Genomic DNA, 26275 nt, shown 5'->3' on the forward strand with positions numbered 1-26275 from the left:
AATGTAAATGATGAGTTAATGGGTGCAGCACACCAACATGGCACATGTATACATATGTAACAAACCTGCACATTGTGCACATGTACCCTAGAACTTAAAGTATATATATATAAAAGAGCTAGCTGGTTTAGTTAAGTTATACTTAAGTCATGTGAACTTTAAAATTGCTTAGGCTTATTTACTTAATTTATGAGTACTCTTTTACTTATAAGCCACTTTTGGTAGATACAACATGTAACAATAAGTGTATATACAAATAAACACATCTAAACATGTATATGTACACACAAATGAAGATCCAATAGCTTGGAATCTTAGACATCAGCTATCATGCCTGTTGTCATGCCTTTAAGCCCAGCACTTTGGGAGGCTGAGACAGGTGGATCACCTGAGGTCAGGAGTTTGAGACCAGCCTGACCAATATGGTGAAACCCCTTCTCTACTAAAAATACAAAAATTAGGCAGGGCGCAGTGGCTCACGCCTGTAATCCCAGCACTTTGGGAGGCCAAGGCAGGTGAATCACGAGGTCAGGATATCGAGACCATCCTGGCTAACACGGTGAAACCCCGTCTCTACTAAAAATATAAAAAAATTAGCTGGGCATAGTGGCGGGCGCCTGGAGTCCCAGCTACTCTGGAGGCTGAGGCAGGAGAATGAAGTGAAACTGGAAGGCGGAGCTTGCAGTGAGCCAAGATCGCGCCACTGCACTCCAGCCTGGGAGACTGAGCAAGACTCCGTCTCAAAAAACAAACAAACAAAAAGAAATTAGTTGGGCATGGTGGCATGCATCTGTAGTCCCAGCTACTCGGGAGGCTGAGGTAGGAGAGTAGCTTGAACCTGGGAGGTGGAGGTTGCAGTGAGCCGAGATCAAGCCACTGCACTCCAGCCAGGGTGACAGAGTGAGAGTCCATCTCAAAATATATATATATATAAATAAGTAAAAATAAAAACAGGGTCACTATGCTAGTTTTAATTCTTTCAGTTTAATTTTTATTGGATTTAACAGAAATAAGAAGGAAAGCAGAATACATTGCTAAACCTCAGAAGAAAGTTTTTCACCACAAGAAATATTAGTTCTTACAAGTTTCCTATAAACTTAAGGAAAAAGGGATTTTGATAATACTAGTTGTTGTAAATAAGTGATTCAATTTTAAACTATAAATTCACCCCCTGCTGTGAAAGATGCTGAAATCGGCACTCTCAAACTTCTACCTCTTGATTTAATTATATTTGCATTATCATAAAGTCAGTGTGCAGGTTAAACAGTTGATTAGATATAGTGCAAGAGAAAATTCATGAACAGAGGATAGATCTGAGGAAATTACCTAGAATGTAGCACAAAATGTAAAAATCTAGAGAATATGAGAAAAGACATGAAGTAGAATGAGAAGGTCTGACACGAATAGTATCAATTAGAGATTCCTGAAAGAAAGATAAAAGTTGGGAAGGGTTCTGTTGTTGGGAAGGGTTCTGTTATGGACTAAATTTTTGTATCTCCCAATTCATATGTTGAAATCCTAACTCCCAATGTGATGGTATTAGCCTAAAGTCTTCAGTAACCTTGGGCTACTAGAACCTAGCATCAACTCTGCCTTGTGCATGCTCTTTCGGGTGTGATGGTGAGGATCTATGTCACAGACAGCCTCTGTCAGATTGGGTGTTTGAGGCTCTTGGTTTCTAGGCAATTTCTCTATGAAATTTTATTCTGTGTATTGTCATGTTAATGCATTCAAGGGGTCTTTTATATCTTTAAAAATATGTAGAGTTTCACCCTGCATTCTATTGCTTTAGAAAGAAAATAGACTGATGGCATGTACTGTTTTAAAGACTACTCTTAAAAAAGAACAAAGACAAAAACAAAACCTCTTGTCTTTTAAGGAGGGCATGTCTCTTTAAAAACAAATTTTCTCAAGAGAACCCTTGTTCTACATAAGTAGATGACCACTCTCAGAAGCCAAGGAAGCAATTGTTTTAGGTTTTTTCAATTTTCTTTCCAATCTCAACGGTCCGTGCATGGAGCTGTCCAAGGTTTTTATTTCTTCCCCTTCCCGTTCCTGACCCCTTTAATCATCACACAAACAGGCAGCAGAGAGAGTAATAATAAAGAACATCAACTCTGGAGTCAAACAAACTGGGTTAGAGTCCCAGAGCCAGCATTCAACAGTTGTGTGATCTTGATCAAATCCTATAACCTCTCTGGGCTTCAGTTTCTCCATCTATCAAAACAAGGATGACAGTAACAGTACCTAACCCATAGATTATCATGAGGATTTAGTCAGTTACTCTTTGTAAAAGTGTTTATTACAATGCCTGGCAAATAGCAAAAAAGGAAATTTGGGGTTCCCTAATTTCTACCATAAAAGAATTGTAGACATGGGTTGTTTTGCTACTTAACACTTTTGCTCTTGTAAATGTTGCTCTGGCAATCAATACAGGATGGGGAGCAGGAGGAAGTAGAAAGAATGCTCACAGAACTATGGCTTAGGGTGTCCAGTCCTGGCTCTGCCATTAATCAGCTGTGTGACCCTTGCTAAGTTAACTGACCCCTCTGAACTCTTTTTTTTTCTCTCTCTCTTTGTAAAAGGAAGGGCTTAAACTTCAGTAACTATAACCTGTATGTTTTAGTATTTTGCGAATCCCATTTCCAACTCTACATTCAATCCAGTGGCAGTATTTCTAGTTTGTAAACTAGAAAAACAATCTTTGGCATTTGAAGGTCACAACCGAGAGTATCTCCATAGCAGGAGATTAAGGAGCCACTGACAAAGTGGCACCAGGAGAACCTGATGTATGCCAGGAATCCAGGCAGAGGGTGGCATTAGCACTTCTTTCTGCAGAACCTAAACCCTGCCCGACTCACCCGGAGGAGCTGTCACAGTGGTTTGCTGGAAACCCCCTTTCTGTTGGGAGGATTACTGGGTCACCGTCTCCCAAGGACAAGGAAACCCTTGCTGAAGTGCTGGAACGGCTCGGCACGAGGCGTATGTTGGTGGGAGCTGTGTCAGCCCGCTTTCGGCCATGTAGCTGCTCCCATCCAGGCTCTAGAAGGGGTCCTGTTTGCGTCAGGCCCAACCACCCCCCTCCCCGAGCGACTGCACTGGGTGTCCCTGCGCCGCGCGTCCCCTCCCTCTTGCCCCTCCCTCCTGGCTGCCATAGAAGCCAGCCTACGAGGTCCAGGCCAGAGTCCGGGTGCCCTACCGGTCCCCCTGTCCCTCCTTCCCCAGGCCAGTCCCCTGCTCCGGATTGGTCCTTCAGGAAACGCTGCGGGGCGTCTCGGTCCCCGCTGCGGAGCCGGCCTAGGCCAGAGGGCGGGGTTTGCTCTGGGCCTCTGCAGGTCAGGTCGGCCGCCCCTGACAGCTCCGGGAGCCTCAGGCGCGACAGCGGCGCCCTCACCTCGGGACATCCACACACCGACCGCTCCTGCTCCAGCGGCAACCACCCCGCGCGCCTGGCCTGGGGCCGTGCAGCGAAGCCCAAGAGCTGGCCTCGCCACGAAGGTAAGCGAGGGGCTGGGGGGCTCGCCGCCAGCACCCCCACCCCGCCACCCTTCCTCTGATAGGCTGTAAACCTAGGTGGCTGAGGAGGAGGCGCCTCTCCTCCCCGCGACCCAAGGGAGAAAGGGAGCCCTGCCGGGGGGTGTCTGCGAAGTGGGGTCAGAAGAAGGTTAGGCGCTTTCTGGGGCGTCCCCCCACACCGGCCCAGGCCGATCCAAGCGCGAGAGGAGGGGGCATTAGAGCCAGGGCAAGGGCGTGCTCGCTCGTGTGTGCCCGTGTCAAGTGCGGCGCCCATGTCTATGTGCGCGCGTGTGGGCACCCATGTCTCTGTATGGTGTCTGCGTGCCCGTCCACACGTGAGCCAAGGAAGGCATCTTAGCGCCTAGCAGTGCACACAGCGGGTGCGCTGGACCAGAGCCCTAAGGCACCAGCTCAAATCTGCAGTTTGTTACAAGGGCAGAGGACCTGCGTGACCTCCCCACGCGCGCCGGCCGGTGCTGGTGGTGGAGGGAACTGACAGCTAACGCCTGTGGCCCAGGAGAACAAAACCTCCCATTGCACTCCACGCCGCGACGCTCCCCAGCGAAAGGTGCTTCTTTTGGAAGACCGCACGAAGTAAGGAAGAGCCTCTTTTCCTCTTCCTGGATATCCCTCCAGGAATATTAGAAGCTCCAGGACTTCTTGATACGTCCAGGAAAAGATCGCAACCGGGTCATTAAAATATCGAATCCAACCAGCTTCTACGTGCCTGACACGTCTGGGCAGATGGAGAAGTCAAGGCAATAAAGGTGCTTTTATCCCTAACATGGGCAGCGAAGATTCTGCTATCGGCACTTTTTTCCTTTCCGTTTTTTCCTTCCCTCCTTTTCCTTCTTCTCCCTCCCTCCTTTCCTCCTCCTTCTCCTCTCCCCTTCTTTTCTCCTCCTCTCTCCCTTTCTCCTCTCTTTTTCCCTTCCCTCCCCTGTTTTCGTCCTCCTGAGTAGACAAGAGGGCTCTCTGTCTACCCACCCTCCCCCACCCCATTCCTCATCCCGTTTCAAAATAAGAGCGAATGAATCACATTCTAAGCTCTTACCCGTGCAGTTCTGACAAGTTTGGAAAGTACACAAATCGCGTTTGCAATGGAGGCCGCGGGAATCCAAAAGGGAAACAAACAAAACCAGACGAAAAAAATGATTCCAAAAAAGTGATTTCAAATTGGAATCTAAGGTGATTATTTGTTTATGGTAATAAGATTTTTTTAAATGTTTGAAAAGTATGTATCACACTAGCTTGCATCATCAGTATTCAATGTGATTCATAGAATCGCTTCAAAAGATGGTTTCTGCTAGTGTTGCAACGGCACTTCTAATTCTGGTTGTCATGGTTACTGAAGAAGTCGCCCTGCACTATTGAGAGGCTGTCTAGCTAGAACCAGGAACTGTTCTCCAGAGGACCTTCTCTTGTACCCTCGTGTAACCATGGTAATAACCGAGTTTATGAAAATGTACTTACTTTTTCCCTTAAAGTACTAAAATCCCATTGCATGTTGTTGTTTTTTTTTTTTAATTTTATTTTTTCAGAGTTTGCAGTCTGTGCAACACAGCTTTCTGCTCAGACAAATGAGAGTAAACACTGCCCTCCAGCAAGTTAAATGGCCCCAAATAGTCATGCGTCCCAGCTCTCTTCCCACAGCTCACTGCAGGAACAGAGGACAGAGCAGGGTGTTAGATGTTCCAGGAATCCTGGCCTGAGCCCAGATCGCCCTCTCCATTTAGCATTTACATTTAGAAGCCTAATTAGCTTTCTAATTATGAGATGGGAGAATGTAGGTGGGGGTCCTGGGAGAGGCTAGTGGGGAAAAAGCTGAATCCAACTCCCCATGGACTAGTGTTTGGTTTGCCATTGAATTTGCCTAGTAAACCCTCATGGGTTTATTTTTAGCTGGACCACTGTTAAATGGTAAACCTGGAAAAACCTTCAAAGAAGCCTCCTTCTGTGTTAGGAAAAAATGTGGATTGGATATTTGGTTTGAGGTGTGTGCTTTTTTTCTAAGTACATTTAAAATAAAGACAGGTTTATATGAAATCTAAATTCCCCAGTAATAACTACAGATAGGTTATAGAGCCCTTTATATTCTTGGTTTAACCCTAGGTTTTTAGTTGAGAAGGCTTTATTTGGGGCAAACAGTGGTCCATTTCAAATACTTTTATCCGCAAATGTTGGTTTCTTTAAGGAACCATAACTCATTACACATCCACAATTTCTGAGCTTCAAATTCTAACATTGATAGCATGTGATGGGACAGTTTGAAGCCCTCAGACTTACAGTTTTATTTTCTTTTTCTTTTAGAGACTGGGTCTTGCCATGTTGCCCAGTCATGTCTCAAACTCCTGGGCTCAAGAGATCTTTCCGCCTCAGACTCCTGAGGAACTGGGACTACAGGTGCATGCCAGACTTATTATACATTTTTTAAAAAAGAAAAGCAAAGATTTTTGTCTTAGTAGGTTAATGTTTTTAGTCACATATATAGTTTCATTTTGAGAAAATTAAAAATTAAAATATAACGTTAAATCCAACTTCATTCTTTGAATCTGATCACTGTTTTTCTCTAGGGATTAAAGAGCTTTAATTCATTGGTTGATTTTCTTTCACTTGTTGAAGGGACAAACTGTTGATAAAATTTGTTTCATTCTGTATTTTGACATTTCCTATTGTCATTCTACAAAGAGGTCTCTAGAATTGAAGTTTTAATTTTCAGGAGAAGAAGAAAATATTCAAATTGCATATGAAGATAATAGTCTACAACTTGAATTAATCACATCATAGTTCTTAAATTACTTTCTCTCAAGAACTTCAAGGTTAGCTTAGCCATTATTATGCAGCATCCTGAGGAATATTAACCAGTTTTACAGATGGACAAGTTATGTTCAAAAGCCAAGTGATCATGCCTGTAATCCCAGCACTTTGGGAGGCCAAGGCAGGTGGATCACCTGAGGTTGGTAGTTCGAGACCAGCCTGACCAACATGGAGAAACCCCGTCTCTACTAAAAAAAATACAGAATTAGCCTTGCATGGTGGCACATGCCTGTAATCCCAGCTACTTGGGAGGCTGAGGCAGGAGAATCCCTTGAACCCGGGAGGTGGAGGTTGTGGTGAGCCGAGATCACGCCATTGCACTCCAGCCTGGGCAACAAGAGTGAAACTCCATTTCAAGGAGAAGAAAAACAAAAAAGCCAAGTGATAGCTCAGCGCCGTAGCTCAGGCCTGTAATCCCAATACTTTAGGAGGCTGAGGCAGAAGGACTGCTTGAGCCCAGGAGTTCGAGACCAACCTGGGCAACATGGTGAGACCCTGTCTCTATAAAAAATTTTTAAAAATTAGCTGGGTGTGGTGGCGCATGCCTGTAGTCCCAGCTACTGGGTAGACTGAGGTAGCAGAATTGCTTGCGCCTGAGAGGTTCAAGGCTGCAGTGAGCTGTGATTATGCCACTGCATTCCATCCTGGGAGACAGAGAAAGACTCTGAATTTAAAAAAAAAAAAAGGGATTTCAGCTAACCACCTGGAAAATCGAGACAAAAATCTAAATTGCCTGACATGAGCATTATGAATATGAGCATTAGCCAAGACTTAGAGAAATGCAGGGTGTGGATAGCGGGAAGAATTTAAGATTAGAGAGCAAAATAAAACTGTTAAGGGGAAAAAACTAAAGAGAAAGCAGATTAATAGAAAGAAAGTAAAAGCGAAAACATCAAGTGTAAAGAGGGTTGCACAGAAGAAAAACCAAATTGCAGAAGAGGAAACTAAAAAGAACTCCACTCTTCATCTTCCACAGAGAACATTGATAGTTTTCCAGAAAGCAGTAAGTACCCTATTTAGCAAAATCGTGTGACTTGGGAGGCCTTAGTGGCAGATCTTAATTTGTTCTGACTCCCTGCCACCCGTCCAAGTGGTGTGGGCTGAGGCAGCTTTCTTTTCAGGTCTCCCTAACTAGCTGCTCATTAGACCTTTTCTCCCTAATTCTAAGGCCACCAAGAAGCTTTCTGCATCTCTATTTGTTGGAATTATCTAGTTGGGATAATATATGGATACATGTGATTACATAATTGCATTGGAAATTTTTCTTTTTACTTTAAAAAATTATTTAAATTGTTATCGTCATAATGCTTTCACCTAATTTTATGAGAGTATATTAAAAGCTTATAACTAAAACCACAGTCCCAGTCTCCAGAGGCAATCATTTTGAACTCTTGGCTGTTTGATCACTTACCTCCCTATGTCCGAATAATTAGCTTATGTTGCTGTTTTTTGTTGTTGTTGTTTTGTTTTGTTTTTGTTTTTGTTTTTCTTGAGACAGGGTCTCACACCATTGCCCAGGGTAGAGTACAGTGGTGTGATCATGGCTCACTGCAGCCTTAAATTCCTGAGTTCAAGCAATCCTTCCCCCTCAACCTCTTGAGAAGGTGGCACTGTAAGTGCACGCTACCATGGCCATGCCCAGCTTTTTTTTTTTTTTTTTTTTTTGTAGAGACACGGTCTCACTATGTTGCCTAGGCTGGTCTCAAACTCCTGGGCTCAAGCAATCCTCTCACTTTGGCCTCCAAAGTGCTGGGATTATAAGCGTGACCCACCATGCCTGGCCACTGGTTCTTGATTTATCAATTTTGGACAGAATCTATTGACTTATTTATTTATTTTTATTTATTTTTTTTTTAGAAACAGGATCTCACTCACCCAGACTACAGTGCAGTGGTACAATCATAGCTCACTGCGGCCTAGAACTTCTGGGCACAAGTGATCCTCTCATTTCAGACTCCAGAGTACCTGGGACTACAGGCATGAACCATCATGTCTAGCTAAGTTTATTATTTTTGTAGAGTTGTGGGGTGGGGGGCTCTCTATGTTGCCCAGGCTAGTCTTGAACTCCTGGCCTCAAGCCATCCTTCTGCCTTGGCCTCCCAAAGTGCTGGGATTACAGGCGTGAGCCACCATGCCTGGCCAAATTAGTTCTATTCTTGGCTAATAAAATATACCTTAGTCATTTTTAATCATGAAGATTTTTAAAGAGCCTTTTAAACTTTTTGGAAATTTGAAATGTAGCCAAATACTCCCTCAGATGTAATCAACAGCACCAGCCCTTGAGCTCCTATGGAACACAGAGGTACTGATTTTTGCACCCTTTATACTGCCTCAGTTTCCATGATCCATACTCCATACCCCCTCTCCCATTTTACCATTTCCCTGACCTACATTTCTCTTTCAGTACTTGCTTAATCATACCTGCAAATTCCTTCAGGCCTCATCTCCTTCCAGATGTTCTCTTTTGGGCCCCACCCTGTCTGCACCTATCTTTAGTTTAGCCTTTGGCCATTATATTTAGATGATCTGTTTATGCATCTACCTTGCCCCACTGGCTGTAGATTTAGTTATATCTACATTGTTCCTGGGAGTAACTTGTACACTTAAACATGGAGGACGGAGCTTAAAAATAATGTTTGTTGAACTGAACACTTCATCTTGATATTGAGGGAGTATTCCATAGTAGAGTAAGAGGGGTAGCAACCTCACATTGCTTAGAGTAGGGGTGAGGGCAAGGAAGTAGGGGTAAAACATGATCTATTTCTTTTCTTTCCTTTTTTTTTTTTTCCTTTTCTGATGGAGGAGCCTTGCTCTACACCCGCACCTGGCCAATAAAATTTCTTCCTTCCTTCCTTCCTTCCTTCCCTCCCTCCCTCCCTCCCTCCTTCCTTCCTTCCTTCTTCCCCTTCCTTCCTTCCTTCCTTCCTTCCTTCCTTCCTTCCTTCCTTCCTTCCTTCCTTCCTTCCTTCCTTCCTCTCTTTCTCTTTCTCTCTTTCTATAGTGAAAACTGTCTTTATTTTTATTGCCTTTTATTTTCAACAATGATTACTTGAACTTAAAAAAAAAGAGCAGACTTTATTAACTAATGGTTACTTAAAAGTCACACCTTTCCAGCCCACTTCATATTCTTTTTTAACCATTTTCAGACCATGATCTGTTTCTTACCCTCCTACTTTCTAGCAGCATCTGTTCAGGGGAGATTGCCTGTGGCACACACAGCTCCTGCTCATGAGACAAGGTGAAGCAGCCTAATCTGTTGTGTGTGAGGCACAGACTCTGAGATCAGACAGGCTTGGGCTTGAAATTAAACTTGGATGTTAATTGCCTATATGGCTTTGGACAAATTACCAAGCCCTTTTGAAGTTTAGTTTCTTCATCTGAAAAATGAGGATAATAGCAGGCACCTTTTAGGGCTGTTGTAAAGATTTTTAAAAATATGTATAAAGGGCCACGGATGGTGGCTCACACCTGTAATCCCAGCACTTTGGGAGGCCAAGGCGGGAGGATCACCTGAGGTCAGGAGTTCGAGACCAGCCTGACCAACATGGAGTAGAACCCTGTTCTACTAAAGATACAAAATTAGCTGGGCGTGGTGGCACATGGCTGTAATCCCAGGTATTTGGGAAGCTAAGGCAGGAGAATCACTTGAACCTGGGAGGCAGAGGTTGCAGTGAGCTGAGATTGTGCCATTGCACTCCAGCCTGGGCAACAAGAGTGAAACTCTGTCTCAAAAAAATGTATGTGTGTGTGTATATATATATATGAAAAATGTATATATCTATAAATGAAATGCCATCTCTACTAATATATATATATGTATAAAGTAGTTGAAATGAAATAATGATTATTCTTCTAAGTTAGGAATGCTTTGGGCTGCAATTAACTAAAAAATCTTCCTGCTTAGCTAGAAGTTTATTTTTCTTGCAAAAGAAGAGGTCTAGATAAGCAATTAATAGCTTTGTTTTAGCTGCCATCAGAGTGTTTATTCCTGTCTTTCTGTTCTGCTGTCCATCCTTTGCCCTCATATTTATCACTTCATGGTCTCTAGGTGGCTACTACTTCTCTGTAAGTTCCACATAGGAAGAAAATGAAAGAAGCTGCTCTAGCTGCAACTATCCCCTTTCAACAGGAAAGCACTAATTATCAGAAACACCAAACTAACGTCTTACTGGCCGAAACTGTGTCTCAGACCTATCCCTATCATTGAGGGAGAAGGGGAAACTGGGATCGCCAGTACTATAACAGAAGGTAAAGAAAGGAGAAGAGTTAGTAGTGATGTTAAGTGAACCAGCCTGCAGTGATGTCTGTCACACTATCATTTATTGATAGGGTGGCCATATGTCCCAGTTTGTCAGTGCAACCCTGAATTACACCTGTTGTCCTAGTGTGATTATTATTATTATTTTTCGAGATGGAGTTTTGCTCTTGATGCCCAGGCTGGAGTGCAATGGCACAATCTTGGCTCACTGCAACCTCTGCCTCCTGGGTTCAAGTGGTTCTCCTACCTCAGCCTCCTGAGTAGCTGGGATTACAGGCATGTGCCATCACGCATGCACAGCTAATTTTGTATTTTTAGTAGACCAAGTTTCTTGGTCAGGCTGGTCTTGAACTCCCGACATCAGGTAATCTCCCCACCTTGGCCTCCCAAAGTGCTGGGATACAGGCCTGAGCCACTGCACCCAGCCGTCCTAGTGCAATTATTAATAGCACCTATTCTCAGAGGTGTCTTGGTTTGAATGACAGATTCTATGTTCACCCTTCTTATTGAGCACTTGCTATTTATTGTAGGCTCTCATTAAATAGTAGTTATTAAAAAGACAGCTAGAACACAATTGTAAGATACACAACAAGTCAAGTTTACATGCGGTGATTGCCTGTATGGTACAGGCAGGAGGTACACTGAGTTTACAAGGGAGAGAAATGAGTATGAGTTGACAAAGAGTTGAGGTCAGCTGGTCTGGATGGAGAGGAAATATATGGGGAAGGTGTAACACCAAGGCGAGAGAAGTAACTGGGTTGGACACAGTTTAAAATATGCAAAAGTGGCTGGGCACGGTGGCTCAAGCCTATAATCCCAGCACTTTGGGAGGCCAAGGCAGGTGGATCACGAGATCAGGAGTTCAAGACCAGCCTGGCCAAGATGGTGAAACCCTGTCTCTACTAAAAACTACAAAAATTAGCCGGGCACAGTGGCAGGCTCCTGTAATCCCAGCTACTTCAGAGGCTGAGGCAGAAGAATTGCTTGAGCCTGGGCGGCAGAGGTTGCATTGAGCCGAGATGGTGCCACTACACTTCAGACTGGGCAACAGAGCGAGACTCCGCCTCAAGCCAGGGGCTTTTCTTTGAAGACTAACAACAAAGTTTTCATGCTGCCTTTGTTTGAATGATGAACACTTTGTAATATGAGGTACAATGCTAAGATATGATTGGGTCTAAGAGCATTCTTGGAACTGATGACACAAAATAAAACAGCCGTTCATATTTGTGAAGCCAAATTTTTTTTTTTTTTTTTTTTACTATTACAAAACCTACTACAAAAGTTTAACATGTGAGAAGAAAAGATATTTTTCTGGCCGGGCATGGTGAGACTGAGGTGGGTGGATGATGAGGTCAAGAGATTGAGACCATCCTGGCCAACATGGTGAAACCCCATCTCTACTGAAAATACAAAAATTAGCTGGGCATGGTGGTGTGCACCTGTAGTCCCAGCTACTCAGGAGGCTGAGGCAGGAGAATCACTTGAACCCGAGAGGCGGAGGTTGCAGTGAGCCGAGATCACGCCACTGCACTCCAGCCTGGTGACAGAGCGAGACTCCCTCTCAGAAAAAAAAGAAAAATATTTTTCTAAATTATTGTCTTGAGCCTATAGTAGATTGTGACCTTGAGATATTTGGTAATAAATCCTCCTCTATCAAGAGAAAATATTTGCAACTTCCAAATTTTCTTTTGAGTTGAGATTAAAGGAAAACATTTATGGTCATTAATTTTTTTTCTTAGCTTGACTTTTAAATCCCCCCAATGTTTTTTGTTTTTTTTTGTTTTTTTTTTTTTTGAGACGGAGTCTCACGTTGCACTCCAGTGGCGCGATCTCGGCTCACTGCAAGCTCCACCTCCCGGGTTCCCGCCATTCTCCTGCCTCAGCCTCCTGAGTAGCTGGGACTACAGGCGCCCGCCACCGCGCCCGGCTAATTTTTTTTTGTATTTTTAGTAGAGACGGGGTTTCACTGTGGTCTCGATCTCCTGACCTTGTGATCCGCCCGCCTCGGCCTCCCAAAGTGCTGGGATTACAGGCTTGAGCCACCGCGCCCGGCCCCCCCAATGTTTTTTATTTTTATTTTTCAGAAACAGGATCTCCCTCTGTCATGCAGACTGGAGTGCAGTGGCATGGGCATAATTCACTGTAGCCTCAAACCCCTGGGCTCAAGCGATCCTTTCTCCTTGGCCTCCCAAAGTACTAGGATTATATTTGTTTTAGATATTTATTCCTTCTGTTAGGCTGGTTGGTGAGCTGATATAGCTGAAAGAGACAAAGTAAAGAAATTTGGTTCTAGTCTCATCCCTGCCACTAACTAGTAAGTCTCTTAACCCCTCTGGGTCTGTTTATTCCAATACAAAATGCGAGACTGAAAAATCCTACAAGTCCCTCCCCAGTGGACTCCTAAAAGTCCCTTAGTGTGCTTGGGTAATCAAGGGAAACTGAATTAGCCAGTCGGCTTGGAGCCTCAGGTTAATTTGGTTTAGTGAAGTATTAAGAAGTAAGATTGCAGAGGAAAACTGAGATAAGACCCTGAAGTGCCTCATATCCGGCTAAGTAAATTGCCATTTGTTTTTGCCATTTACTAAGCAGGATTGCAGAAAAGTCAGTGTGAAAACGGGTGTGCTGGATGGGTTGGAAGGAGGAAAGACTGACAAGGGATAAAAATACTTGTTTTATTCTGAGTTTTGAGCTATTTTACAATATTCAATAACCTCACAACATACCCGGTTCAAATGGCAGAGCAGTAGTCCCTAGAAAGCTTCACTGCCATGCTCAGCTTACCTGCTGCTGGCTCCATGTCCTGAGATTTTCAATGGCGCCTCACAGTACTCATCATCTGGACACAGTCTATTGCTGGTTGCTCTTCAGCTCCAGCTTTTCGATGATTATTTTGCTTCTGCTGGAATGTTTGTTGGCAGCCTTTAGTTTTGCTCCTAACCACCTCCCACTATCCCCGCAACCCCACCGCCCCGCCATAACTCCTTCACTACTTAGCAGCTGCACAAGAAACCTCCCTCCTAGGCTCCACTCAGTTCCCAGAAGAGCAATTCTTATTGCTCTAGGATTAAATTTATGCTACCGCTGTTAACATTTTAGGATATCTATAGTGTTAAATCAAGTTCAGCCTAAAGCTGCCTCCCTACATATTTTAAGTTTGGCCTAAAAGTTTATCTGAACATGGTGAACTATAACCTAAATGCACTTGTTAATGGACTGAAGCCTACTCTTGTGCCAGTCACTGAGTTTTGGCCAATGAAAGGTGGCCAACTTAGTCAAACCGTGTTCAAATAAGGCAAATGTTGAACTGTGACCAATCCGGCTGTTTTTGTACCTCACTTCCATTTTCTGTGCATCACTTTTGTTTTTCTGTCCATAAATCTTCCACCACTTGGCTATGCTGGAGTCTCTGAGCCTACTCTGGCTTGGGAGGCTGCCCAATTCATGAATAATTGTTTGCTCAGCTAAACTCTGCTAAACTTAATTTGGCTAAGGTTTTTCTTTTAACAATAGTCATATAGTATACTAATCTGTGGTGTTTCTTTATTGAACTATGGTGACATTACCAGAGCTAGTCTCAACTTTCCATAAAAAAATCCTTCCTTTGGCTGGGCACAGTGGCTCATGCCTGTAATCCCAGCACTTTGGGAGGCTAAGGTGGGCGGATCACTTGAGGTCAGGAGTTCAAGACCAGCCTGGCCAACATGGTGAAACCCTGTTTCTACTAGAAATACAAAAATTAGCTGGGCATGGTGGCAGGCGCCTATAATCCTAGCTATTCGGGAGGCTGAGGCAGGAGAATTGCTTGAGCTGGGGAGGCGGAGGTTGCAGTGAGCCAACGTCACGCCATTGTACTCCAGCCTGGGCAACAAGAGCAAAACTCTCAAGAAAAAAAAAAGTGCAATCCCTGACATGTTTATACTTCTTTTCCTTTTTTTTTTTTTGGAGATGGAGTCTCGCTCTGTCACCCAGGCTGGAGTGCAGTGGCACCCAGCAAGCAGAGGTTGCAGTGAGCTGAGATCTTGACACTGTATTCCAGCCTGGGCAAGAAGAGCGAAACTCCATCTCAAAAAAAAAAAAAAAAAGTGGTGTAATTTGTGTATTTGCTATCACTGATAGTTCCAATGGCTTTTTTTTTTTTTTTTTTTTTTTGGAGTCTCACTCTGTGGCCCAGGCTGGAGTGTGGTGGCTCAACCTCAGCTCACTGCAACCTCTGCCTCCCGGAGGGTTCAAGAGATTCTCCTGCCTCAGCCTCCCGAGTAGGATTACAGGCACATGCCACCACGCCTGGCTAATTTTTGTATTTTTAGTAGAAACAGGGTTTCACCATATTGGCCAGGCTGGTCTCGAACTCCTAACCTCAAGTGATTCACCCGCCTTTGCCCCTCAAAGTGCTGGGATTACAGGTGTGAACCACCACGCCCAGCCTGATAGTTCCAATGGTTAATTCAAAAACAAAGCACAGGGCAGGTGCAGTGACTCACGCCTGTAATCCCAGTGCTTTGGGAGGCTGAGGCGGGTGGATCACCTAAGGTCAGGCGTTCAAGACCAGCCTGGCCAACTTGGTGAAATCCCGTCTCTACTAAAAAATACAAAAAATTAGGCGGGCGTGGTGGTGGGTCCCTATAATCCCAGCGACTTGGGAGGCTGAGGAACAAGAATCGATTGAACCCAGGAGGTGGAGGTTGCAGTGAGCAGAGATGGTGCCACTGCAGTCCAACCTGGGCAACAGAAAGAGACTCTATCTCAAAAAAAAAAAAGGTCACAGCTGGGTGTGGTGACTCACGCCTGCAATCCCAGCACTTTGGGAGGTCAAGGCGAGTGGATTGCTTAAGCCCAGGAGTTTAAGATCAACGTAAGCAACATGGCAAAATCAAATATACAGAATTTAGCCGGGTAAGGTGCTGCTCGCCTGTAGTTCCAGTTACTTGGGAGACTGAGGTGGGAGGATCTCTGGAGCCCGGGTGGTCGAGGCTGCAGTGAGCTGTGATTGCACCACTGAACTCCAGCCTAGGTGACAGAGGGAGACCCTGTCTCAAACAAACACAAACAAAAAAACAAAAACAAGGTACGTCAAAGAATCTTCCTTTCTAATTCTCCTGCCTGCTCTTGCTACTATCACTGACTTTTGCCATCCCAGGCTGATGCTGGACTTCATGGCAGTGGCCTGTTTCATAGTGTTAGGTTCCACTACACACCAGAGGGAGGCAGCAAGTGGAATTGGGTGAAACTGGACCCCAGACTGGCCTTGTCACTCACTGCTCTCTGAGTTTTGACAAATGTCTCATCCTCTTTAGTAATCTCATCAAGGTAGTGAGAATTTTAGTATCTATCTTATAGAGTTTGTTGTAATGGTTAAATTAGTCACATAAGCATATGCAGCACAATGTCTGGTGTATAGTAAGTGCTTAATAAAAGTAGCTTTTAGTATACTTTCCCTGTTACATTGAATAAAATGCTAGTAACACTACTCTAACACCAACTAAAAGAATGGCTACTTCCAGCTGGGTATGGTGGCTCATGCTTATAATCTCAGTACTTTGTGAGGCCAAGGTAGGGGGGAACACTGGATCCCAGGAGTCAAACCAGCCTGGGCAACATAGCAAGACTCTATTTCTACAAAAAATACAAATTAAAAAAAATGGCTACTTTCAAATGTCCTTCAAAAGGTGCTATTGCTTTGTGGTTTACAGTATATCACCTTTCATAAATTACGTTTTACTTCTTGTTTGCTTGTTTTTGTTTTGTATTTTTTTTTTTTTTGAGACAGAGTCTCGCTGTGTCGCCCAGGCTGGAGTGCAGTGTGTGATCTTGGCTCACTGCAAGGTCCGCCTCCTGGGTTCACACCATTCTCCTGCCTCAGCCTCCCGAGTAGCTGGGACTACAGGTGCCCACCACCACGCCTGGCTAATTTTTTGTATTTTTAGTAGAGACGGGGTTTCACTGTGTTAGCCAGGATGGGTCTCGATCTCCTGACCTCGTGATCCGCCCGCCTCGGCCTCCCAAAGTGCTGAGGTTACAGGCATAAGCCTTCACACCCGGCCTGCTTGTTGTTTACTACTAATATTTATTTGGTGCCTACCATATCCTAGCACTACATACTAGGGAATATTGAAGATATGAAGATAAATAAGCAGCAGAAGGTCAGTCTTAGAAAGGCTAAACGTAATGAGAATGTAAATTTATACTCTGTCAGTTCAAAGTGTGAGCAGAGTTCAGTGGAAATACTGAGATGGAGCAATTAACTCTGGGTAAGTAGAGAAAAGAAAATACCACCGGGCGGGGTGGCTCTATGCCTGTAGTCCCAGTATTTTGGGAGGCTCAGGAGTTCAAGACTAGCCTGTGTAACAGGCCACTCCCCCAGGCCTCACTAAGGCAGCAGCACAGCAGGCTTGACTTCATGCTTGGCGCCAAAGCTGGTGGTGAGACCATTCTAAAAAGCCTCCAGTCCATTTTCCAGAGTCGGGGGATGGCGGAGTTGGTGCACACCTGGAAGGACCATGGCTATTTAGCAACCTGCACAAACAAGAACAGCAGCTTTGCCAATTTGAGAATTTACCTACATGGATTGTGTTGCTGGACCTTCAGAGTTACGATGGTGACGCGCAAGGCAAAGAAGAGATCAACAGTATTTTGAACAAAGTAGAAGAAAGAATGAAAGAATTGAGTCAGGACTGTACTGGGCGGATAAAGCGATTACCACCCATAGTTGGAGGAGGAGCCATCAACAGATATTGGCCCATTGCCGATGGGCGCCTGGTTGAATACGACATAGATTGAGGTGGTATATGATGAAGATTCATCTTATCAAAATATAAAAATTCTACACTCGAAGCAGTTTGCAAATATTCTCATTCTGAGTGGGGATGTTAATTTACCAGAGAGTGATTTGTTGTATACCTGGGCCATCATGGGCAGTGGCAAAGAAGATTACACTGGCAAAGATGTACTCATTCTGGGAGACAAACGCGGGGGCATATTGTGTGAAATAGTCAAACTAAAACCAAAGATGGTCACTATGGTAAAGCTTGACCAAATGGTGATCAATGGATGTAAGAAGTATATGTGAAAAACGTGTGGCGATATCTTAGACAATCTTAAAGGAGGCTGCTATCAGGTTCTAATAGAAGACTGTATTCCGGTACTGAAGAGGTACGCCAAAGAAGGGAGATAATCTTATTATGTGATTAATGATTTGACAGCTGTTCCAATCTCCATGTCTCCAGAAGAAGATTCCACATGGGAGTTTCCCAGACTGATTCTTGACCTCTCAATGAAAGTATTGAAACAGGATGGGAAGTACTTTACACAGGGGAAATGTGTCAATCTGACAGAAGCGCTGTCACTCTATGAAGAACAGCTGGGGCGCCTGTATTGTCCTGTGGAATTCTCAAAGGAGATCGTCTGTGTCCCTTCGTACTTGGAATTGTGGGTATTTTACACTCATTGAAAGAAAGCTAAACCTTGAAGATGAATAGCCCCTAAATCACATGTGCTGCAAATGGCCTTCCTGACTGCCATATGTTGTACATGACATCAAAATGAGTCAGGTAATTGATTGTGAATTCCTCAAAGTTTTCCTTTTTTTAATTATTACTTTTAATTTAAAAAAGCAAATGGGAAATCTGTATTTTGATGAGCTTAGGGTGTTATTTTTTTGAAAGTCGGCTGAAGGATGGTTAGACAGCACAGCGAAGACTGCTAAATGCACTGACCCTTCCCGGAATGTGATTTTTGTTCCTTTTTATTTCTCTGTGGGCTTTTGTTTTTGTTTTTGTTTTGGTAGATCTTCAGTTTAGATGTTTGGAGGAATGAACATCGTTGTTTTGTGCTGAAGGAAAGATCTTGATGATGTTTCTTTCCCCAAAAGTTGACTTAAATATTAAAATTTGGTGCTTTCAAGAGAAAGTTAAAAAAATGAGTAAGAATTGCTTCAATTAAAATTACAAAAAAGAAAAAGAAAAAAAGAGAAAAGCAAGTGTGGTTGGGTGCAGTGGCTCACGCCTGTAATCCCAGCACTTTGGGAGGCCAAGGCAGGCAGATCACAAGGTCAGGAGTTCGAGACCAGCCTGAGCAATATAGCGAAACCCCGTCTCTATTAAAAATACAAAAATTAGCCGAGCCTGGTGGCAGGCACCTGTAGTCCCAGCTACTTGGGGGGCTGAGGCAGGAGAATAGCTTGAACCGGGAAGCGGAGGTTGCAGTGGGCTGAGATCACGCCACTGCATTCCAGCCTGGGTGACAGAGTGAGACTCTGTCTCAAAAAAAAAAAAAAAAAAAAAGAAAAAGAAAAAGAAAAGAGCAAGTGTGTTCCAGTAAGGGAAAACTGGGTATGTAAAGCCACATGGGCATGAAAGGATACGTTATGATAGGGGAGATAAAACTTAAGGAATAAATGTTATAGTTGAAGCAGCTCTCAGAACTTTCCTTCAAGGCTGGATATTTAACAGCAAGTCTTTGATCTTTGGGGGAAAGGGACTAGAGATGGTTGGAATCCTGGGTAAACACTGACTGTTTAGTATCCTAGAGGTGAGATTGAATTCACTGCTAATTAGTGTTGGTTTTGGCTCCCCTAGGGAAGAGTAAACATAAAGAAGGCAAGGAGCAGGAACTTGGGCAAAGGCAAGTGCGTGGGTGTGTACATTTCCAGAACTACTTGGAGAAATTGAGAAGTGCAAAGAAGGTCTTGAAAACAGAACAGGAATTATGTCTCATGCTTTAAAATAAAGTAAATTCTGCTGGAAGCGACTAACACATCATATCCTAAAAATAAAAACAGAGGGAAAATGAAGCCTCTTTTACTGTTGATGTGATCATTTTAACCTCGGCAGCCTTCCAAGGGAAAACCATAATCAGGTTGTTGTTATTGTTTGCGGGCTGGAGCAAATGCTGGTTTGTAAACATTGTAATGTATCCAACTCAATAGCCTTAGGAATGTCTACCCGCATTTGAGGTATGCTTCACTGGGAGCCCTAAGAGTGTTGTGCAAAAGCAATGGGGCAACTCATCAAACCCACAATGTTTCAGAAATTTTCCAGCTAGAGAGGTGCTCTGGTTTAGGGGCACATTGAACAAACCTGCCTTTGTTTCAGGAGAAAACACTGGAAAGGGTTTTGCTTTTTTTTGTTTGCTTGCTTTTAAATTTTTGTCCTTTCTTTTTCTTCATAGAACAGTTGTTTGTGGTGATTTTTTTGTTTGTGGTGATTTTTTTGTTTGTGGTGATTTTTTTTTCAACCAAAAAAGGATGTTTATGAGAGAAGTATCTATTTCTGTATCTTCTGGTATCCACGCTACCTTTATTTATTTGTTTTAATTTTATTTTATTTCTTTTGTTTTTTGAGACAGAGTCTTGCTCTGTTGCCCAGGCTGGAGTGCGGTGGCATGATGTCAGCTCACTGCAACCTCCGTCTCCCGGGTCCAAGTGATCCTCCCACCACAGCCTCCAGAGTAGCTGGAATTATAGGCGCCACCACGCCCATCTAATTTTTGTATTTTTAGTAGAGATGAGGTTTCACCATGTTAGCCAGGCTGGTCTTGAACTCTTGACATCAAGTGATCCATCCGCCTGGGCCTCCCAAAGTGCTGGGATTACAGGCATGAGTCACCACACCCGGCCCCATGCTACCTTTAAAAACATCTGAACAATTCAAGTCAATTCAGCCAGTGGTTACAGACTCTTCCCTGGTGCCCAGAATTTGAAATGAGTAAGATCAAGGACCTGCCCCACAGAAACGCACATTACGGTGGGGAGGACAAGTATGTACACAGTAACTGAAACACCAGACAGGATTTCAAGATGTTGGAAATACTAGAGGAAGAGCTGAATTCTGCTTGGGGTATTAGAAAGAGAAGAGACCAGGAGGGGAGGAGAAGGGAGGAGAGGAGAGGAGAGGGGAAAATTTAAGCTGAATTTGAATAATAGGTAGAATTTCAACCATTAGATGGTTGTGATAAGAAAAGGAATAAAATTAATCTCTTGTAAAGCAAGAATTTAAAACAAATTTTGTGCTCAGTAACAAAGTAAAACCAGTTTTTATTTATTTATTTATCCATTCCATAAACATGTACTGAGTATCTATGAGGTGCCAGGCACTGTTTAGAGATAGAGATGCGTAAAACATCTTCCCTGGCCTCAGGTGAAGAGAGATGTGAACATAAAAACTTATGCTACAGAGAGTCAATTATCGACAGAGGGGTGCACAAAATACTCTGGAGGCACCACGGACTGGAGGGAGTCAGAGACTTCACAGAGGAACAGAGACTTGGAGATTCAGTGGGGAATGGGATGAGGAAAACATATGCAGGGGGAATGTCATGTATTGTCATGTACAAAGACACGGAAGCATGAAACTGCATGGGATTGTAGGGGAGCCAAGAGGAAAGTTCCCTTCACCCTCTGCAGGTTCACTGAAAAGTCACGGACATGAAGCAGATTAATAGGAGAAAAGGCATGCAAATTTGTTTAACGTGTATACACGGAGGCTTCAGAATTAAGACCCAAACCCCCAGTGAGGTATAGAAGCTTATCTGCCATCACATCTTGATGTTACAGAAAGAGTGGGGACTTGGATCTGTGTGTCGTGGCTCACACCTATAATCCCAGTACTTTGGGAGGCAAGGCTGGCGGATCACTTGAGGTCAGGAGTTCAAGACCAGCCTGGCTAACATGGTGAAATCCCCATCTCTACAAAAAATACAAAAATTAGCAGGGCATGATGGCAGATGCCTGTAATCCTAGCTACTCAGGAGGCTGAGGCAGGAGAATCACTTGAACCCGGGAGGCAAAGATTTCAGTGAGCCAAGATTGCGCCACTGTACTCTGGACTGGGTGATAGAGTGAGAACCTTTCTCAAAAAAAAAAAAAAAAAAAAAGGAAAAGAAAAGAAAGAGGAAAAAAAGAAGACTTGGATCATGGCAAAAGAGATTATGGGAGGGGGGAGAAAAGGAATTCTGTTAAGGGGCAATGAACCGATAGGGAACAGAGATTAACTTGTAAATAGGTCTCTTTGAGAGTGGAAGGTTCTGGTCTGCTCAGTTGTGGTTACATTCTTATTCTTGTAGTGGGGGAAGAAAAAACAGTTGTTCTCCTTGGTGGGTCTGGATCTTAGGCAGATAGGAACTTCAGCTTTCCGAAAGAAGTTGTCTGTCTAAGATCCATACCCAGCAAAGTCTTCGGGAACGACCGTGGGGACTTGGGGGAATGTCAGTGAGACCTTGCAGTTTCTTCAGTTCAGCATGTCAATGTCTCATATTTTGGAATATTGTCTGTTAAGCCCCAACAGGATGTTTGTGAGACCTCAAGTACTTGGAGACATCTCAAATATAGGGCATATGGGGGGGCAGGTGGGAACAGGGGAGATGAGAAATGAAGCTAGAAATAAAGCCAAGAACTAGATCTTGAAGAGCTTTCTAGACCATACAGTGGAAATCTAATTTTATCCTATAGGCATTTTAATGAAGGATTTTAAGCAGGGCAGTACTATAGTAAAATCTACATTTTGGAATAATCACACAAGTGGTTTCCTGGAGAATAAAATTGAGCTGGACAAGATGGGAAGTAGGGAAGCCTGCTAGAAGGTTCTTTCAGCCACCTAGGCACAGGATGGGATTAAGACCATTAGAGTCCATCACCCTTCATCAAACCACACATGCAACTCAAAATTCAAGCAAAGCTAACCATGTAAGACTAACAAAAACAAAATTCGGATTTTTCTTAGGATGATTACCTACATGCATTGAGAAGTATATATATTGAATATAAAAGTATTTTAAGACTTATTTCCCCTTCTCTTGGATACCTCTCATCTGCTGGTGCCTTAAAGCATGTGCATCTCTACCTACTGTGGGATCCCAGGATGGAAATGTAAAAGGATTGGGGTGGTGTGGAAGTGGGAGGATCAAAAGGATTGGGTGAGGGGAGCATAGAGGCCAGGGATGGCACCTAGGTTTCCTGCTTGGCCAACAGATAGCACATCATTTCTGGGTCTCTGTTCCTTACCCTTCCCAACACATGGCAGAGGCCTCCTCCCAGACAGGAACGGTCCCAATCTGTTCCTGTTGCAGAGGCCCTCTATCCTTTGAGCTTAGTCCAGGCTTCAATAGGGATTTTTATTTTTATTTTTTTTTTTGTTTTTTTTGTTTTTTTTTGAGACGGAGTCTCGCCCTGTCGCCCAGGCTGGAGTGCAGTGGCTGGATCTCAGCTCACTGCAAGCTCCGCTTCCCGGGTTTACGCCATTCTCCTGCCTCAGCCTCCCGAGTAGCTGGGACTACAGGCGCCCGCCACCTCGCCCGGCTAGTTTTTTGTATTTTTAGTAGAGACGGGGTTTCACCATGTTAGCCAGGATGGTCTCGATCTCCTGACCTTGTGATCCGCCCATCTCGGCCTCCCAAAGTGCTGGGATTACAGGCTTGAGCCACCGCGCCCGGCCGATGGGGATTTTTAAATACCCTCACGTGAGGACCAAAAATAAATCCCTCCACAGTCTTCAAAATGCTCAGGACCAGAGTCAGCCTGTAACATACCGTGGTTTCAGCACCATTGTTATGAGGCTGCAGAAGCAACCCTGGGGCTCAGGAGAGGAGGGCTCAGCAGGACTTCCTCATTCCTTCCTCCCATTGCTAGTCCTCCTCCTTTTAGTGGCTCCTGTGTACGAAGATAACCCAGTCCCCTTAGTCACTCTGGGACTGTGACTCAGTGACAAAAGGAGAGGATGCAGCCTGATAGACACCAACTCTACATGTCTGGGAACAAGGCCCCAGGCAGCAACTACATATATCACTGGGATTGCTCCTGAATGTTCTAGAGCACCAAAGACTCTGTTGGGAAGCATATTCTCACCATGCACTTGGGTCCAGTGTTCATTGCACTGTTTCCTTTCAACAGCCTCAAAGCCCTAACTTCAAGAGCAAACAAAAGCAAATTTAGAATGTATCCCAGATATACTCTCAATTATAGCTTTAGCTTCCCCTCTGTGTTCACCCAGGCGCAGAGTATGGGCTCCCAAATGTGCCATTTACTGTTTTTCATCAATATTTAAGCATCCACCTTTGCTAGAGGGTGTCCTCAGGCAACGGGTAACTATGCCACCATTTCATCCACTTATTTGGTGCCTGATATCATCTTTTCTAAGTCATCCTGTTTCTGGATTCAAAACTTTGAAAAAAATCTCCATTTTTTTCTTCTTTCTTTCCTTCTTTCTCTTTCCTTTCTTTCTCTCTCTCTCTCTCTCTCTCCCCCTCCCTCCCTCCCTCCCTCCCTCCCTTCCTTCCTTCCTTCCTTTCTTCTTTCTCTTTCTTTTCTTTTCAAGATGGAGTCTCATTCATTGTCACCCAGGCTGGAGTGCAGTTGGCTTGCTGCAACCTCCACCTCCCAGGTTCAAGTGATTCTCATGCCTCAGCCTCCCAAGTAGCTGGGATTACCAGCATGCATCACCACGTCTGGCTAATTTTTTTTTTTTTTTGAGACGGAGTCTCACTGTGTCACCCAGGCTGGAGTGCAGTGGCACATTCTTTGCTCACTGTAATCTCCGCTTCCCAGGTTCAAGTGATTCTCCTGCCTCAGCCTCCCGAGTAGCTGAGATTACAGGTGCCTGCCACCACGCCCGGCTTATTTTTGTATTTTTTAAGTAGAGACTGGGTTGGCCAGGCTGGTCTTGAACCCCTGACCTCAGGTGAGTTGCCCACCTCGGCCTCCAAAAGTGCTGGGATTACAGGCATGAGCCACTGCCCCGGCCAATTTTTTATTTTTAGAAGAGATGGGTTTCACCATGTTGGCCAAGCTGGTCTCAAACTCCTGATCTCAAGTGCTGCCTGCCTCAGCCACCTAAAGTGCTGAGATTACAGGCGGGAGCCACCATGCCTATCTCGCTCGCTCTTTCTTACTTTCTCTCTCTCTCTCTCCTTCCTTCTTTTCTTTTCTTTCTTTTTGTTTTGTCTTACCTTTTTACCCAGGCTGGTCTTGAATACCTGGCCTTAAGCAATCCTCCCACCTCGGCCTCTCAAAGTGCTGGCATTACAGGCATGAGCCACCACACCCAGCCAAAAATATCTCAGTTTTGGAATGCTGGACTCGACCATCCCAGGCAGCTGAGCCAGTTTACTGTATCAGGGAGGATTCACTCACTTTGACATACATGGTTATCAGAGACAGGCCACATTCCCAGATCACAGTAGAGATATATGCATATTTTTAGCCCTTAAACCAAGAAAATCTCTGTTGTAATTATAAGTAGGCAAAACAATATCATCATCAACAATAAAAACACACCCAGAAGTATACATTGTAAACTTTGAAAAAACTTGAATTCTCCACTTCTACCCCAATTTCATTTCCCTCCTTCCTGGCAACAACTGGGCCTTCATTTGTGCAGAACTTTTCTTGAACTTTGTGAATATCTTTCCTTATCTATGACTAGACGTCCAATTACATGAATAGTGACTATCATGAAACTCTCAGAAATGTGCCTATTTTGTGGACTTCATGGTTATTTAACTTACACCCTCCTTATCTTCACACTTACAAATAATTCTTAAATTTCAAGCTAAAGTTGTACAGAGGTGGGGGTAGGTGTGAACTGAGAATCAGAAACCTTCTCCATGCATACTTCTAAATATTTTTATGTTTAGGCTGTGATCTTTTTGTGGTTTTCTGCATTAAATAATGTCCAGTCTCTAGAGCTCAAGCTTTGCTCATGAGCTGCCCTGTGATTTGACAGGTCTTCATTATCTGCTTTCACTTACCTCCTTGGGGAAATGTTTTCAGCCAGAAATACCGGGTCAGTTAGCAAGTACTATGGAACAGTGTGTAATTCTCAGAACTGGCTCCCAAAGCCCTCTGGCTCCCTGGTGAGCAACACTTAAATGCCTCTCCAACATTGTGTAATCACTTCTTCAATCAGCTGCACATCAGTTCCCACTCTGGGGAGGGAAGTGTGCCTAATTTCATTTGCCTTTCTCTTCATCACTCATGAAGGATGAAGGTCTTCTGTGCAGATGCCTCCTGAGCCCAGCAGTTCTTGGAGTAGTAAAGGCTCAGCCAGCAAAAGGCCCGTCCATTTTTCTTTTTTCAAGATGGAATCTGGCTCTGTTGCCCAGGCTGGAGTGTAGTCGCGTAATCTCAGCTCACTGCAACCCCTGCCTCCTGGGCTCCGGTGATTCTCTTACCTCATCCTCCTGAGTAGCAGGGATTACAGGCGTGAGCCACCATGTCCAGCTAATTTTTGTATGTTTAGTAGAGACAGTGTTTTGCCATGTTGGCCTGGCTAGTCCCTAATCCCTGACCTCAAGTGATCTGCCCACTTGGTCCTCCCAAAGTGCTGGGATTACAGGCATAAACCACCGTGCCTGGCCCCATCTTTTCCTTTTAACAAGCAGTTTACTTTGCTTTCCCAAGCCAAGTAGGCCTGCATGAGCTTTGACTTCACGATTCTTGTTCTTCAGTGGATTTATGTTATTACTACGTTCCCTTCAGATATAGGGCCAGTTTGGATTTGACGTATTTTCTCTTCATGTAATGACTGCAGATACCTACATAATTTATGGTTTTCCTGGCTCCCCAGGAAATATATCACTGGAGAGGCAGGCACTCCCCAGAGGCTTTTCTGTTTCCCATCATGATGAATATTTATTTGATTTGAAAAAACCTACTTATTCTTTTGATCTTGGTGTACATATAGGTATATACCAATA

At 44.1% G+C, this 26275-nt stretch overlaps 1 protein-coding gene and 1 pseudogene across 16 annotated transcripts in view; both read left to right on the forward strand.

Annotated features, from left to right (window-relative positions):
• The first annotated feature begins 3304 nt into the window (after positions 1-3304).
• The window catches only part of NIM1K (NIM1 serine/threonine protein kinase), a 93231-nt gene continuing 70260 nt past the window's right edge, over positions 3305-26275 (forward strand). For 13 of the 16 annotated variants that reach the window (XM_073993418.1, XM_073993423.1, XM_073993416.1 and 10 more), the window contains exon 1: positions 3305-3498. The gene's annotated coding sequence lies outside the window, so the exon portion shown is untranslated. Of the gene's footprint in view, positions 3499-5826; positions 5920-26275 lie in introns of all 16 variants that reach the window. The other 3 variants (XM_065546229.1, XM_073993419.1, XM_065546232.1) reach the window with 1 other exon arrangement.
• LOC141406989 (spermine synthase pseudogene) lies at positions 16751-18165 on the forward strand (annotated as a pseudogene).

Source organism: Macaca fascicularis, chromosome 6, assembly GCF_037993035.2.
Source record: "Macaca fascicularis isolate 582-1 chromosome 6, T2T-MFA8v1.1".
In the NCBI taxonomy this organism is placed as follows: Eukaryota; Metazoa; Chordata; class Mammalia; order Primates; family Cercopithecidae; genus Macaca; species Macaca fascicularis.